The 17,407-nt window shown below is 39.9% G+C and overlaps 1 long non-coding RNA gene across 1 annotated transcript; it reads left to right on the top strand.

The window, feature by feature from the left end:
- Positions 1 to 7,612, top strand: LOC306825477. Its single transcript, XR_013779271.1, has 3 exons — positions 1 to 212; positions 453 to 512; positions 6,905 to 7,612. It is a non-coding gene; the product is annotated as an uncharacterized lncRNA (long non-coding RNA).
- The last annotated feature ends 9,795 nt before the right edge of the window (positions 7,613 to 17,407 follow it).

Below are 17,407 nucleotides of genomic sequence, written 5' to 3' on the forward strand. Positions count from 1 at the left end.
TTCGAATTGAGTGGGGGTCGTGGATTACGTCAGGCCCCCATCTAGATGAAAGACCTCCTATTGGACCACTGACTGCTTTTAAAGGAGCAGGCAGCAGCGCACCGGAGGCTTGTACGCGTCCTCCGAGGCAGCGTGTTTCTCCATCCCTCCATCTCTCCAGAAAACACGCCGGCGGCGGCAACAGTGGAGCCGGACTGAAAGCGACCATGCAGGTGAGACTCATGGCATTCCGCACTTTACTAAAAGACTAGACCTGGAAGAGTAAAGGTTTAGAGATGGGCTAGAGGAAAGAAACGCGCTGTGATGGTGTTTGTCGGAGATAAGCGGCCAGCGGGGACACAGGATGGAGTAACAAATGATAGAATTCTAACCACTTTGAACAAGTTAAATGAAAACTACAGACAACTCACCATTTTCTTGACTGATTCGATGTTTTCTTTCTCCATGTTCAGATTTGATGATCATGAAGAGGCAGCGTGTGAGGTGCCGACTGACCTGCAAGATATCAACAGGTAAGTGAGCCAAATCATCTTCACAATAAAATAAATTACTATTTAGAGTTAGAAACAAGGGCCAACCTCTTCGGACAAAGTAAGTCTCGGCCTCGTGTTTGATCTTAAAGCAGTGCATATTGATCTAAATACTTAATTTGACCAATTATAGCCTAATTGGTATATAACAAACAGCAACACCAGATTTACTTTTTTTTTTTTTTTTTTTTAACGGTCCCCTAAAGGTTCACGAGCGTCTTTCGCCCCGCAGCCTGTTTGGCCTCCCTGGGGTCAAATGACAACAGCTCAATGCTGAACCTCTAAAGTCAATCAATATCCGACCGGTCTCCTGCAGACTGGAAACATGAAAGCGGGAGAGAGGGGCAGAAAGGGAAGACCTAAATGCCATTTTTAATGTTCAACGTATGAAACGAGAGCTGGTGAAGAAGAGAATAAATTACAATTAAAAACGTACTTAATTGTATATTTTTTGTGTAAAACCCTGTCCTTGAAAGGAATACTTTCAATGGCTCTTGCGGGTGGATGTTTAACATGGGGAGATTTTCACAGCAGATTTCAGCACCGCAGTAGTGGACAGCTCCACACATCTGAGTTTAAGCCCCCCAGCAAGGACATGAAGAGGACAGGGAGGAGGTAGGCTAGTGTATATAGTGACACTGGCCGAATTATGAATACAATGAAAAGGCAATAAAGGAACACAAACAAAAGATACAGAGTCCATGTTATACTTAAGATTTTAAAACAGGCAGATAACTTAAAAAGATAATGTTTAGTTGATAAAAAGAGTTAATACCGTCTTCAAAAGGAGGCCTCTGTTGACAGCATGACAAGTGTGAAGGCCAAGATTTATCATGCATATTATTCATTTTTTGTTGAAGCCCAAAATTATTCTGGGTAAATATTCTTAGGATGTATCAGTAGTAGGGAAGACTCCTTCTGGCAGGGTCTGAGGTGTCAAAATTGAATCTGGAGCACAGCCAGAATTTTCTATTTACATACCCCCCCAACCCCCACACCCAACCACCCCCATTACATGTGCCTGGGTGGTGACGGAAGGGGGTTTATGTGATCCGAGCTCACACATGGGTACACCCACATCTACACACTCAAACACATACACATGCACACAACAAATGTGACACAGCACATGCAATCTGTAGCCATGAGAGAAATTCAGTGCTAACAGGTGTTCAAACAGGCCGCTCAGTACATTCTTCCAATTATTGCAATTAGATGCTGCCTAGTTACCACTCCATAATGTACAACTGCTATGGAGGTGTGTGTGTGTGTGTGTGTGTGTGTGTGTGTGTGTGTGTGTGTGTGTGTGTGTGTGTGTGTGTGTGTGCATAGTGAGAGGGAGAGAAAAGGAGAGGATGACACATAGATGGCACCAGAGGGAAAACAGCAGGAAAGCAGAGCCCCTCAGTGCATCTGTGGTGATGTAGAGATTGTTGAGAATCATATATATTACAGAGAGAACGCGCTGTGAATACAAAACTAATCCCTTTTGCCCCGAGTCATTATCAGCTTTAGCAGGTTGTCTAGAAACTGCAGGCTTTTGCCTCACTTGCATACAGCAATGTTTAATTTCTAATCCAAAAAAGGCTCCCATGGTACAGTAGAGCGATCAAAGTGTTAAAGATAAACTGGTTGTGATTAGTAGTTGCATCTTATGTTTGCAAATACACAGCATAACATAGCTGTGCTATGAGGCAGTGTGTGTGAGTACGCCGATCAAAAAGCTTCTAAAGAAAGCATTCATCACACTTTCTATAACCCAGGGTCTTTTTTCCATTGTAAATGTCAAAACATTTTTTAATTAAGGGTTATATCAAATAGAGAAAAACAGAAAATCATCAAATCTGAGAAACTGGAAATGTCAATGCTTTGAATTTCTTATGTAAAAAGGTCTTTTAAGAAGACTTTTTACCATCAACTTGTGAGACAGAGTTGTGTGCTGCCTTGCTTTTAAGTAATAAAATATTAGTTAAAAAAAAAAAAAGGAACAAATGAACCAAAAAAAAAAGCATGTGCAAGGGTTTATCATTTGACTAAAGGTGGTAATAATTATGTGATTCTGAAGTTGATGGGAATACTTGTGTTTTCCAAGAAGGCACAGAATGACAGTGTATTCCATCATGATGAGAGAACATCTTGATTTGATAAGTGATTGAGCTGTCGTACATAGCAGAGAGCAGAGGGCAATCACAGCGGCAACAGTCTTATCAGAAAGCAAGAACAAGAAAGGAAGATAACAGGGTGCCATAAAACGGGACAGCAAAGAGTGACATCTGAGCAATATCAGTGCATGTGTGTCCTAGTGTATGTCCACAGGTGAGCGTACATGTGTCATATTAAGAAGGCGATGTTTGTGGCAGCTGTCGGCCTTGTTTGAACAGCAATCACAATCAGCGGCGGCAGCAGCCAAGCGTGTGGTTGTGACAGTGCTGGTGGGAGACTCTGCCATCACTCCCCCGCTCTCCTGCTTTCACCTTCTGCTCCACCAACTCCTCCTCCTCCTCCTCCTCCTGCACCCTCTGTTCCTCTCTGACCTCCCTTCACCGCCTTGCCTCCCTCCTGCACTTCCTGTGTTCCTCCTCTACTCTGAGTGCCTATAATACTTTTAGAGCTCTTTAAATCTGACTTCAAAATGTCTCTTTTTGTGCAGCAGTGAAAACATGGTGGTTTTTGTAGCTATGTGATACAAACATTTTAGAAAACACAGATATGGTACCAAATAAATACTTAAGGCCACATTTATCATTATAAAGGATTTCTGTTGTATTAACCCTGGCTTACTTACACTAACTTTTGGTGTATACTCTTGAGAAACAAATGTTTTTCTGGGTTAAATAAAAGTGCTTTTTTTATTCAATTCATTTTTTTAATCAGTGAAATTGATCCTGGGTACATTTACCCCTTAGGAAAATCACCACACTTTCAGGGGCTCTGGACTATTTATACCGTGTAACCTAATCTTGACCTTTTATGGACATAATTTTTATCCTTTGATAAACCCTCATTCCATGAGACAAAACCAACAAGATAAATTAAATTGCCTACGAAAATTGTTTTTCTCCTTTATTTTACCATCTGGCCCAACAATGGCCCTAAAGTCTTTTTCAACATTTGTTGGTCGTGCATTTTTTTCCCCTGCCTCTGTGGATACAGTCATTGACATGACTCCATTGTAGGCTACAATGACATTTTTCTCAAGATTTAGTAAAAAGAGCTGGATGGACCTCTGCTACTCAGCCTCGTGTCTTGTGTGGTGGCCAGGCAGCATAGAACACCCATATGTTTTTTTAGGCACAATCAACATAGGCTCAAATTATAAAAAGATGTTGCCAGGAGACCACAAAGTAAAAACAGTCAGTTCTGATTTTCAATTACGGTTTTTATCTAAGGGAATTCTGTATTTTAAACACTTTATTTGAAGACAGTGAAAGCAAAAAAATCAGTGAAATCATTAAAATGCCAAGTATAGTAGCTGAGCATTTGCCTACCTAGATTTATTATTATATATATTTAAGGGACCTGCTGGTCATTCTAAATTTAAGTCACAAATCCGCACACCACACACACACACACACACACACACACACACACACACACACACACACACACACACACACACACACACACACACACACATATATACACACATATAAATACCAGTGAATTTATAATCAGATTTTATTATGATAAAAAAACCTTTACTAAAGAAAGAGCTAGCGAGGTAAAAAGACTTACACACACAAACACACAGAGTGGCTTGCAGGGACAAAATTAGTTTTAATACTAATCAAAATAATGAATGTGAAAATATTGAAAAGGGCTGCGAGGGTGAGGGTGCAGTGGTCGGTGCTGCCGTACAAGGTTCCAACTCAGTCAGACATTTACAGCACATAATCTTTCAGAAGGTTGCATTGGTTTTCATCATTAAAACCAGTTCCATCCCACAGTTCATAGATATGATTGCAAGGTTGATTAGTATCCCTTATGGCCTGTAGGTCTGAGAGCGGATATTTGTTTGTCAGTATGTCAGCCCTGTGATTGACAGGCAACCGGTCTAGGGTCTCCCAATGACAGGGTTCAGCTCCAGCTCCCTGCCACCTGAAAGGGGATTAGCAGTATGGAGAACAGATGGACAATGGATGGATGAATATCCGAAAATACACAAAAATATTTTTTTTACAAGTTATATCATAGTTTTTTACTTGTGTGCCAGGCGGTTTGAAATGTAACGTTTAATCCTCCTCATATTTTGAAGATCTAAGGCACATTTCATATATATCCTTTACATCCTACCAACTGTTTCCTAACCCTTTCTGCTCTTCTCTTTTACTTTTCGCCTTTTTCTCCTCCACACTTCACTCCCACTCACAGCCTTACCCATCCTCCCTTCTCACCTTCTCCCGGCCTTATGTCTTCATCTTTCTGTTTCCTGTCCCCATCATCTGCTCTAACTTCACCCATTGTTTGATGTGGCCTTTTTCATTTGCTCAAGAAAGCAGGGGAGAGGAGGGGTTGGTTTGTGATTTGAGGATGCTTGAGGATGAAGAAGAGATATTGCTAGGGAAAGGAGAGGCGTGTGTTCTAAAGCAGCAGGCGTGTCATGATTGATGAATTGGAGTGCTAAACTGATCAAAACAGAAACTGAACCACATTTATCTTTTTTTCTGCATCATCATACAGACCAATGTTAAGCCCATGTTCTGTGCTCTACATGCTACAGCACATGTTATTTACTTATTTACATAAATCACTGATCATGTAAAAAAAGAAAAAAATTGACCTTAAAAAAGGCTGGGTAATTGATATTTTATTTAAGCCTCAGAAAAGTGATGATGTCTGTTTCCTCTTCCTCATTCATTACTTTAATTTCTAAAGCTAACTTCCTCAGCTTGTGTCCATTCCTCATAAGTAAAAAGCAGAAAAATATAATCTTCACATCAAATGCATAGAAAAAATACTAAGCGTCCAGAAAACATGTTATGAGAAGTAATAGCAGAAACGTATCAAGTGACCAAACGTTGACTCATTATGTAAAAAAAAAAAAAGTAAAACAGGAAAAAAATTGATGGCTAACACATTTTTTATTTATTTTTTTGCTTACAAAAGTAAAAACGGGTTCTTTATTTTTTGGTGTTTCCTTAACAAAGGCTATCTGACGAGATATCTATTTACGTTATCTGACAGGTGAAAAAGTTCTACAGATACTGATCATGTAAATTATGGCTTGACAAACTGTCAAGCCAGACTTTCCCAATCAGCCAACCAGGTAAAGTGATGTGGAACCATCTCCACATCTGGTCTTAGATTTCTTTACCAGCTGTATAACAAGTAGTGGAAAACACTGGGCCTTTATAGACGCTGCTGTTTAGTTGGAGCTGTTCAGTCCTCATGCCGAGTGTGATTCATGATTGGTTGGTAGAATAAAGGATGTGTTTGTCTGTCTGTCTGTCCGTTTTCTGACAGACTTTAACATCTGAGCTGTCAGGCTCGCCCCTTGCACAATGGTAAGAAAGGATTTATTTCAATAGCGATCACAAAAGACTGTCAGGATTAAGGAAAATACAGATTCATGCAAATATAGCATCATGCATAAAATTGGAAGGTCAAAGAGAAATTCTGCAACGATCACACAAGTACGTCTACGTCGTATTTTAAATGTATTACATGTTATTCAATAAAAATGACTGAAGACATCATGCAACATATTCTGTAGAGAACCATGTTTGCAGACAAAAAGAGATATCCCTCACTTATTGAATAGTGTGTTAATTCAAATTGTTGTGCATAATGATTGTTAGTATTTTCAGGATGGCTATGTGAGGGGAAATACAATTAAAGATCTGCTGATTGGCTTTGTTAATCAGGGACAGACTGAAAAACATTTCTGAGCTAATTACCTCACATTTTAAATACAAAACAAGTGTAGTTTGTCTTATTGGTTCATTCTACATATTAATACAACTTTCTTTCCAGAGCAGCTTTGATGTCAGCTGTGTAATGTAGAGTTGTACAGATGCATTCTATCAAGTTAGCAATCATCATTCAAAAACATAACACGAGCGACTGCTGCTTCATTTACATTTAAATGTCTTAGATTTTACACACTGTACATGGGTACATATAGAGAACTAAAAAGAACAGCCCTTGCAGTCTCATAATTGGTAACTATTCATGTTCCTGATGTATCAGACTGGAATGTGGAGCATGCAGCATTGTCTGTTTCTGAATGCACTCAAATGCTTTTGTTTCTATCAGGGTTCTCAGTCAATACCAAATGCAACAGTTCAGACAATTATGAATTTCTGTGTACAGATTTGTACGTCTTTTGGTATGAATGACTGCTGCACTTAACGATTCACATTTTTTACTCCAAGGTCAATGCAGAGATCTTCAACGTGAGGCAAAGCGCTTCCCCGTCCACCTGCAGACTGTAAGCAACTGTCACCATGTACTTGCCATCTGCCGCCTCGTTTTTCCCTTCACTGCAGTGTTTTTTTTTGTTTTGTTTTTTCATAAAAGGAATGTTTGGAGTTGGTCTATGTGTTTACACTGCTGATTGTTTTTATTCTGAATTTTAGTCTATTTTCCCCCTGCGTTCTTCCTTGTGGGCATTCTGTTACGAGTCGTCATGCAGGTGTGAAAGTGGGACTGTTTTGAGGTGATCCGCTGCCTCATTATGCTAGACTTCTTCATTGTTCTTTGTATCTCTCTGCTCACAGTGCATGCATGCAGCTTCATTTTAGTGTGTGTTTTAGTGTTTTGTCTGTACTGTAGCCCTGTGCAGTGTACTTTTATAAGCTTGATATAAGTTTTTTTTTTTCTGTGGGTCCTTTTGTGTCTTTATATGTATGTGTGTTTATAATCCAAGGCCATTCAATAGCACCACATGGATCCATCACATATCCAGGTCACTATGGTAACCAAGGCCACTTATCACAGAGGGTCCCAGCAGATCAAACAGGTGTGCATCCTGATGATGTCTCTCCTAGACGACTGTTGCTAGGAACCTTTGTTGCACATAACTCACAGGTGCTTGTCGCCGACAGAGACGAACCAGCAGGAATGCAAAAATCTTGTTCTGATGACAGTTCCATTCTGAACTGGTGTGTGTGTGTGTGTGTGTGCGTGCGTGTGTGTGTGTGTGTACTTGTAGTCCATGTGAAAAAAAACATTTTATTAGGTTTTTATGAAGGAGGATGTTTTTAAACAGTAAAGTGCAAATAAGGCCAGCTGACAGGAGTTGGTTAAAGTCAATTGAAGGGAAATAATCACAATTACCAGAAGTTAATATTCCTATAATTATTATTTTTTAAATTAACGTCCATCATTTTTTAAACATAAAAATATGAAAGCCCTGACATTTGGCAGAGTAATGGATGCGTACTCAGGCTCTGGTATTCAACTGTTACCATGATGTCTGTAATAGTACAAAGCTAAATGGCTACTGGAGAGGATAATTTATAAAGCTAAATATAGTTTTGAAAGATTCCAAACATATAAAGCTAACAACTTTTTGGAATAAGTAAGATTTATTTTTAATTTTTTTGAAAACAAGACATAACTTGAGTAGATAATACCTGTTTACCGTCTCTGGCTTCTAAAAACAAACCAACGATGACATTAATAATGATGCAGCCTAACGTTGAACGTCAAGGTCTATAAGGAATATCTGCAGGAATGTGTGCTTCTTGCTCAGCCATTCTCTCTTGTTCTCTTCTTAGCTTCAACCCAGACTGTCCTCTTCCTCTCAGCCTCGGCCCGTAAAGAGACAGGCTAACTGGTTTCTTTTCACAAAAGTCTGGCTGTATTGTGGAAAGAAGAAAGACTCCATTCTCCCTTTTAAAAATATTGTGCCAGTATCTTGGAAACTGCTGTTTAACGGTGGAAATGTGACATATCTTTGCTAAAGTGCTGTAATCCATAAAGACCAGATTTAGAGATAATGGCATTAGGGCCATAAAAAATGTCATATCCACATTTCTACTCAAAGAATCCTCTACTGCTTCTTTATTGGACTTTAAGTATGAGCCATTTTATAACAAATCAAATTGACATCAGACTGTAGATATACATTCTTAAAAACAGCACTGATGATATCATTATGATAATTTTTCTTACCTTGCAGCTTCCCTAAATATACATTTATTTAGTTATTTATGTTCATACACATGCACAAACAGGAACTGTGGATATGCATTAATGAAGGGATGTCAGAATGGGGCTGCTTCATGACTGAGCTACTGCAACCATACATAAGAGAGATTACGCAATTGTGATCGAAGACCAGCAAACAATTTTAAGAACACAGAATAAATGGAGAAATGTACAGAAATCTTGAACTGAAATAAGATAAACTACCAGCACACAATCTCCTTTTTGTTCATATGCATATCACTGTATAATATTTTATGATTTTTATTTCATGGTACTTTTGTGAACACAATTTGGGGATTTTTGATAAGCAATAAAAAAACCCCCAAACATTTAAAAATCTTAGAATTAGGCATATAAATAAGAGTAACCATCACTAAAGAAAAAATTACAATCCAAATCCCAAAATACAAATTTACAATAAGAACTGTCTCCCACACAGGCCTGAACCTTTACTCAAGAGAAGACGGGGCTAACCCTCATCGAGCTTTCTCGAGCGCTTGTCTCTGACTTGATACTCCTCACATTTCTACTTCTTCAGTGTACTCCAGATGTGACAGTTTCGAAATGCTTCTTTGAGATTTAAGTTTTTGAGTTCTTTAGAGTTAAGAAAAGGATGTTCTCAAGAGAGAAAAAAAGCTAAAGAAAGGAAATTAAGTGGAAGGAAGGGGAACATTTGAAGACCAGAGAAATGTGTTTTAAGCCTGGCCAGAGAGCAAGAGAAGAAAGCATTGTATCAAATTGTAAACCCACTGAGTGTTCTTTCACTCGCAGAACCTGCCTGCGCACCATTACTCTAACCACCACCCCCAACCATTTTCTCCCTTTTGCTCACCTCGCTCCCCTGTTTGAGAGTGTGTCAACTGCACTGCCACCATGATCCTGTCACTCCACCTCATCCTGTTGTTATACACAGCGCCTTCCTTCTCCACTACCCTCCCCCTGCCTCAACGCAGCACATGTTCTTCTATTCATCCTCGTGCCCATCACTCCGTCTTGTGGTGCACACTTTTATCATGGCATCCTGCTGTTTATAATGCACATCTCCAATATGTTGAATCTAAACAGGATTTTTCTAAATTTCCCCTACTTAACTTTTGTTATAACCAATGTATAATTCATAGGCATAATTCAAACATACATTATGTCTCATATATGGCATGTCTCAAAATAAAGGAAGCTCTGATGTGTGTGTGTGTGTGTGTGTGTGTGTGTAGGTGTGTGTGTGTGTGTGTGTATCTGTGTTTGTGCGTGTTACATGTTGCGTGTGTTGATACTATTTACCCGAGAATTAATATTGACAGGTCTCAGTCTTGTTCAGTCAGCTGTTCGATACACTTGTATCTCCACCTTTTAGACCCATATTGACATGTGAGCAGCAGCTTGAGTTGGCTTCCTGTTTTTCAGTTCCTGTGCGCATAAGTACGCCATGTAGACGCAAACATATGCAGTGTGCCTGTGGTGTGCTTACACCTGCCATGATCGAAGTTTGCTTTCCTGATTAGGATTCCTCTCAGGTTTTATTTTAGTCTCTGGTACACATGGAGACTCTATCAAAATTAAAGAAAATAATATATAATATTTTTTGAATGGAACATCTCTCTGTCCTTCACCTTTCCCTGCAATGCTTTCTTCCATCATGTAATGGCTTATTATGGCTTTAAACCTTGCATAGCACCTTTTCTTTTCACTTGCAATCCCTGCCATTTCTCGCACCTCTCTTGCACCATTTCCCTCACCGTTCCCCTTCTACAAGGCACCTCACCTCCACTCTGTTCTTTCCACTTGCAATCCTTTCACCTAACCAAATAACCTTGCCTCCTGAGAGCCCTCCTCACCTCCACATCTCAGCTTCCCTGCTGCTCTTCCATCAACAGACCCCCCCCCTCCCCCCCACCTCTATCTCCACCTCCTCCCCCTGCCAGTTGTTTCCTTTTCTCTGACTCCTTCTCCCCCTGTGGTCAGCCCTCATCTCAGGGTGCCGTGTACAGGATGCTCGCTTTGTGAGAGGTCAGTGGTGGTCTAGATGTTTCCCTGTTCTTCCCCTCTATCTATCTATCTATCTATCTATCTATCTATCTATCTATCTATCTATCTATCTATCTATCTATCTATCTATCTATCTATCTATCTATCTAGCCCTTTTCAGCTTTTTGACTTCTTAGAATAAAGTTCATATTGGTTAGCATCCATGCTGCCACTGTGCCACTTTGTTATAAAGACATTTAATTTAACAAACAAACTTTGACCTGAATGGATGATACTTGAGGGACAATTAGATTTCTTCAATGTAATAAGACTAATTAATTTGTGAACCAATTTGTTTTCAAATGTAAACAGACGTTATCGTTCATTATTGTCATCCCTGTCGAGAATGACCAGTGGCAAAGGAAAAAAGGCTTAATTGCTGAGGCTCTTAATTTACGATTTATCTGTCTAAATGTACTTTAACAAATTAAACAAGCACATGAATTATCTTCAGAATTGAAAATAATGTATGCTTTTGGCCAGGGGACAGAGAGATCTGTTCTGTCAGAGAGTGAATAATGAAAATGTGTCATCTTGGATGAAGAAAGCAGACGCACACTGCTCTTCGGAGAATTCCATTTTCTAATTCTCTGACAGACGCAGAGGGGGAGCAGAACACATGTACCTCCCCCTCACACACGCCAATTACTGCAATGAGCAAATGAAAGGTTGGGTCCCATCAGGGCCGCTGTAGGGGGTAGACAGACAGAGGGGAATGTAGCTAGAGAAGGGGGAGTTATACATAATTGCCCCCCCCCCCCTCCCCCTTGTCCACGCACGCACACACACACACACACACATACATCATGGTAATAATCATCTACTCTCAACATGGTTGATAATCTTAGAGTTTTGCAGTGCATTTGTTCTCTCCGTTCACATATTTTCTCTATGTTGTCCTTACATATTTCTGTGGCTTCCTCTGTTTCTTGTCTCTATTTCTCCATCATGCAGTTTCACTCGTTCCCCCGGATTTTCCCTCCTCCTCATCAAATGTCAACAGGCTATGTGACATTTTTAAGGACTCACTTTTGACAATAACAGCAGTCAAAATATGTAGAAAGGGTCTGTCGGGTCAATCAGGGTTATTAGAAGCTCAACAATATCAGACCGAAAGACAATTAATCACTGACTTGTTCTTATTAATACATTAAATGTGCTAATATAAGTAGAGAGCTGAGAATTGTACCTTTATTGCTTCATTAGGAGAGCACAATCAGAGTAATGAACTGTCAGCTAAATTTTACATAAAGTTAAAATCTTCATTTTACTTTTCAGACACTGTGTGTATCTCAAGGGGTCAGATAAAACTGTACATCTGAAAGCCCAGAAATCCACCGACTGCATGTCCTCACTGTGCACAGCTGCAGTTCAGTGTCTCTTCAGGCTAATTGAAGTCAACCACAGGGCATCGTTAATGATCAGCCTACAGCGACCCTTGATGGGCTGTCATCTTCCTGTCTGCACAAAGAGCAAAATCAGAGGTGAATAAAGGAGAAAGAGCTTGGGGAGGAGAAGGAGTGGGGGGGTGATGGAGGTGTGGGTGTAGGACAAATGACCCAGGTGATGCAATGACTACCATGCTGTGCAGGAAGTAGCCATGTCCGGCTCTGCTCACTTCCGCTCACTGGCCATTTTCCCTCCCTTGAGCTCCTGCAGCTCTAAATTCACTAACACAGAATCGATGTGAGCAGGTGGAGAAGGAGGGGGGTACAGGAACTAAGGATGAGGTGAAAAGGGAGAAGGAAGGGATGGATCAGGGGGAAGGGGGAAAGAGAGGAAAGGTAGAGAAAAGGCAAAGATAAAAGAAGAATATGTGATAAAGAAGCAAAGAAAAATACATTCCATGAACGTGAAAGGGCAGAATATGAGAAGAAAGGAAAGTGAAAAATGACACGAAAGCCTTTAAAGGGTGAGAGAAAGAATGAGGTAGGATACTGAAAGAAACAAGGGGGAGGCTAAAGGAAAAAGAACAGCGTTTACTTAGGAATGTTGTGATAGGGGACTAAACCATATTTATTTTAAACTAGGATTTTTTTTTAATGAAATCCACAACAATCAAGGAAGGTTTAAATCTAGAAGGTTGTTGAACTAAATACAATTTACTAAAGACAAGAGGGGCTTTGTTGTCTTTGACAAAGACTGAGTATGTATTTACATGTCCTACAGAGTACGATGTGTGTTTTACTGCGACACCGCAGCACAACATGACCCCTCTTATTCTTACAGACCATTAACAAAGCTTGTTTATGCCATGGCTGTCCTTTGTGGCATTTGAGTTTATGAGTCTCTGCAACCATCCCTTCTTTTTATAATTTAAAGTAAAAACAAGAATCAACACTGTGACAAGTTTAGAAGATGTTACCTCTGTTACCTGTAAATCCACCCTGATCCTCCTGAGTTTAGGCTTTGTTTACCAGTCCTAACACTTTTGTCCTTATAAATCTTCATCATCTCACAAGTGAATCATAATCTTCAATAAGGAAATATCCTGTTTCTCTGGCACAATCCAAGAAATCCAAGTGATGCCTGACTTTCCATTTAATGGACTTTCCCTTTATTGACAAAAATCAATAGGAAACAGTTTCTTATTATTTTGTACAAGAAATCATGCACTAAAAAAAATAAAAAAAATTGTGGTTTCAAACTCATGTTATGGTCGTGCATCACATGCAAGCTGCATGAGAGAAGAGTGAGCAGGGATGGCGGGTTGGCTGCACAATTATTAGCATTCTGTATAATACAGAGGATGTACTCATAAGAACAGCAGCACCTGTGGAATACACTGTGATACAATAGAAGATCTCTGCAAGTTTATGATGCTCTTTCATGAGACAGTGAGAATTTCACTTTTGTTGGTGCAGTTTTTGATTAGATACACGTTGTTAAGAAGCACATCTAATGTTGCCCCGTTGCGTCATCTATACACAGTCGAACCTGCATAGTCACTGAATGAAGAGCGATGAAGAGCTGTATTTATGGATGGTGGAAGAGGACTCTTTTGGAAGAGAGCATCTAGTCTTAGCAAGTTTCCAACAAGTAGTCATATCCTTTTTAAAAACTCCATCATTAATGAGTTGTTAATGGTGATATTATTTTACAATACATGAATAAGGATATTATTCTCATTGGATGTGATGGAATACCTTTTAACTTTTGGCCCCAACCTTTGTATAAGAATCAGATTTCACTAACTGGCCATGACATCTTGATTGAGCGTTAGTCTAATGGAGAACATTACCAGAAGAAAAAGGAAAGAGCGCCATCCTTGGGCACTCTTATAGGGAACACTACTGTCTTTTTTCCCTCTTTGCCTCTGAGTGAAAGGACCTTCATCCCAAAGTGAAGAGTATAATTCAGTCTACTAAGATAGAACTATTCAGCGGCATTCGGCTGCCTATAATTGTATAACCAAGGCCGGGAGCGTAATAGTCCCAGACCCTTACCCTCTGAGCTTTTCTTCTACACATGCAGTGACCTAAGATCTCAGAGAGAGACAGAGGTAGAAAGAGATAATCAGAGCCACTAAGTAATGTGAACTATGGGGAGCCCATTATTTCTTAATATGCTTTTTTAATTTGAAAATTAGAAGCAGACTGGACGTGGAGCTTATTCCTAATGGGTCATTCTGTCTGCGTGTGTGCGTGCATGCATATGTGTTTGTGTGCAGATCAAATGTGTGTTGCAAATGGGTTCATAGGTTTAACAATGCTGCATGTCCTTGTGTGGCAATCTCCAATGTTCCTTGCCTAATACCAGAAACTCAGTGGCAATACTCGACATAAATGAGTACTGAGAAGGGCGCACCTTCCCCCGGCTGAGAGAGAGGAAAAGAGAACAGGACAAGGGGAACTGGGAGCAGAGAGAGAGAGAGAAAGAGAGAACAGTGCAGGTCTAATGAACTCATAGCACACTGTACACTGTCAGTCTCCTGCTCAGCGCTGTGACCGAGACAATGCTGCCGTATTGTTGCTCCAGCATTGTGTGTGCTAACCCAGGCAGCCAGCACCCCATAGAGAATCAATGGCTCCTGTAACTTAAACTTGGTGGCAGTACTGTCAAGCCAAGGCAGCTGTCATTCTGAGTATTGTTTGCTCTGACAGCAGCCTCTGATGAGGGCATTGTAAAGTGCAATGTGGAGGCTGTACATGTTCACCAAGAGATGATAAAGATTTCAAATAAAGCTGCAGCAGCTGAAAGAAGAGTTAGTAAATGCTGGAAATTACTTGTGGAAGGAAGGCTTTGGCTAAAAAGGAGTTGTTGTATACCTCTTGCAGACCCCTACAGATAAATACTGAAAGGTTTGCCTCACAATGCCAATGCCTCTCCAGACATTGTGTTGGTTATATGACCGTCTCAGATTTGTATCTTACACAATACAATTCATGTTATTTGATTAATATTTGTCTTAAAAATGTAAATTTGGAGTTGTTTCAAATCGTCCCACAGCACCTTCAGAGCTCCTGTTTGAAGTGACCAGTTTTTTACTGTAAGCGTAACTAGAATATTTTCATGTAATTTTTGCCACAGAACAACCTTTTACCATTAATGTTCCATTTGATGGCAGTTGATGTTTTCCTCAAGATAATACAGCTTTTTAATCTTTAAACTTTACATTATGTTAATTGATATAAATTGTATCCTGTTTCCATGGATAGCAGCAAAAAAAAAAACAACACACCCCAGTCACTTACTTTCTTTTTGTTATTGCCTTGAAAAAGCAGGTTGACTGTACTTTTACTTTTCCTATACTAAAGCACAATCCTGATATGTATTTAAGGTCATTCCTTGACATTTTCCTAAAAGTAAATGTCAGTTTCACTAACTTGTGCTAACATTTTAAGTGTATAAGGATAGTCTTTTAATTAAAACTTGAACATATGTTATTGTATGTCTCGTCTAATGCGCACCTGGTAGACAGATGTGCATTCAAAATGCAGGGAAAAAAAATCATGCCAACTGTCATTAGACAACTTTTTAGGTATGCACTGTAAGCAGGCATTGTATTTCTAGACTTTCTTCACTTGACGGTGGCACTTATCACAATGCCCATTCAGTCCAACTCAAAATCTTTAAAAGACAGCAACCCTGTATTTAGGATCCTTCAGGATTAGATCTTGTGGTCGGATTTGCTGAATATAAAGAAAAAGAAAATAACCAAACAAATGACTTAGTGCCAGATAATTAAAGAGTGACACTTAGAGAAACCCAGTAATGCAAAGACGTGCTACAAAAACCACTTACTGACAAATGATCTCAGGAAGTCCAACGCCAGTTAGCAAGACATGAATATCAATTAAAGAACCTGAAGGATAGACCACTTGATTTATTTTTAAAGAAAGTGTTATTTTTTAAAAAGTGTCGTTCCTGTGAAAAGCCTTTATTTCTCAATCATCGCACTCTTTAAACTGAAACACCAGCTTTGTTTGCAAATTTGCAAAGCAGGAATTGTGACTTAATTCTCATAGAGAAGAGGGTCATTTTCTCACACACGTTGACTTTGTTTAGCTGTAGAAAAATATAGAAATTCAAATTGTTCCAGGACCAGAGGTGAGGCCCCTTGAAGGGCTTTAGAGATTTGATGGGGTCCTGTAGAGTCTTAGCACAACTCGGACTCAGCTGAGAAGAGGGGGAAGAGAGACGTATTGAAGTTTCAGGGAAAACCAAGAACTGTGCATGTTTGTGTGTGCATGTGTTTGTGAGTACCGTAAATTCCGTACTATTGAGCGCACCTGGATATAAGCCGCACCGGCTAAAAATAAGTAAATAAATGTATTTGTACATATATAAGCCGCACTTGATTATAAGCCGCAGGTGTCCACGCTATATTATCAACTACTGACTTTACAACATGAACCGTTACAATACGAAGCCTAGCCGACGGTGTCTGAAACACGGCTGATGAAAAAGATGACCGTAATATATTTCACAAGAAAAAGTCCATCCATTCACTGCCTCAGAATGACTTCATTACTCACTTCCTCAGTCTCTGTTGTCGCTGTCAGTGTCATCTTAACGTGCAGCAGCTCTGTTAGCTTCTTTGACAGCCAGGTCGATCGCCTTTAACTTGAAAACTGCATCATATGTATTTCTCCGTGTGTTTTCCATGATGAGTGTGCGTGCATGAAGCGCAAAATGACTGATATTAAGATCCGATGTGACGAAGTCAAATGTTTTTGCGGCAGAAGCTCATTGTCCCCCATAAAAAATCCATGCATTAGCCGCACCGGAGTAGAAGCCGCAGTGCTCGAAGTGTGAGAAAAAAGTAGCGGCTTATAGTCCGGAATTTACGGTATATGTTTCTTTCAGGTCCTAAGAGCTCTTAGACCAAGGCTGTAAAACATAGAGCGAAACACTTCCTGAAGCTGCCCGTCATTTCATCTATTTTCAAATGTCACAGCGTCACAGACCTTTGTCGAGATCAGCAAGTAGGGCACCAGTATGTATGTGTGCGTGCATGCATGAGTGTGTAACAGATGGTGCATTTTTACACTTCTTTCTCGACACAGCTTCCAAAGAAGGAACACATCTCAACCTCCATGGGGCAATGAAAGCAATAATGATAATTCGTCGAGGCCTGAAACAGTTCAGAGCTGATTAAAGTAACGATAAAGAAACATAGGGGACATCACATGGTACATTGCAGACAAATCGGTAGGTTTGTTTTCTTTTCTCCTCCAGGACAGTAATGAGGTGAA

The sequence above is a fragment of the Symphodus melops genome (assembly GCF_947650265.1).
Source record: "Symphodus melops genome assembly, chromosome: 6".
In the NCBI taxonomy this organism is placed as follows: Eukaryota; Metazoa; Chordata; class Actinopteri; order Labriformes; family Labridae; genus Symphodus; species Symphodus melops.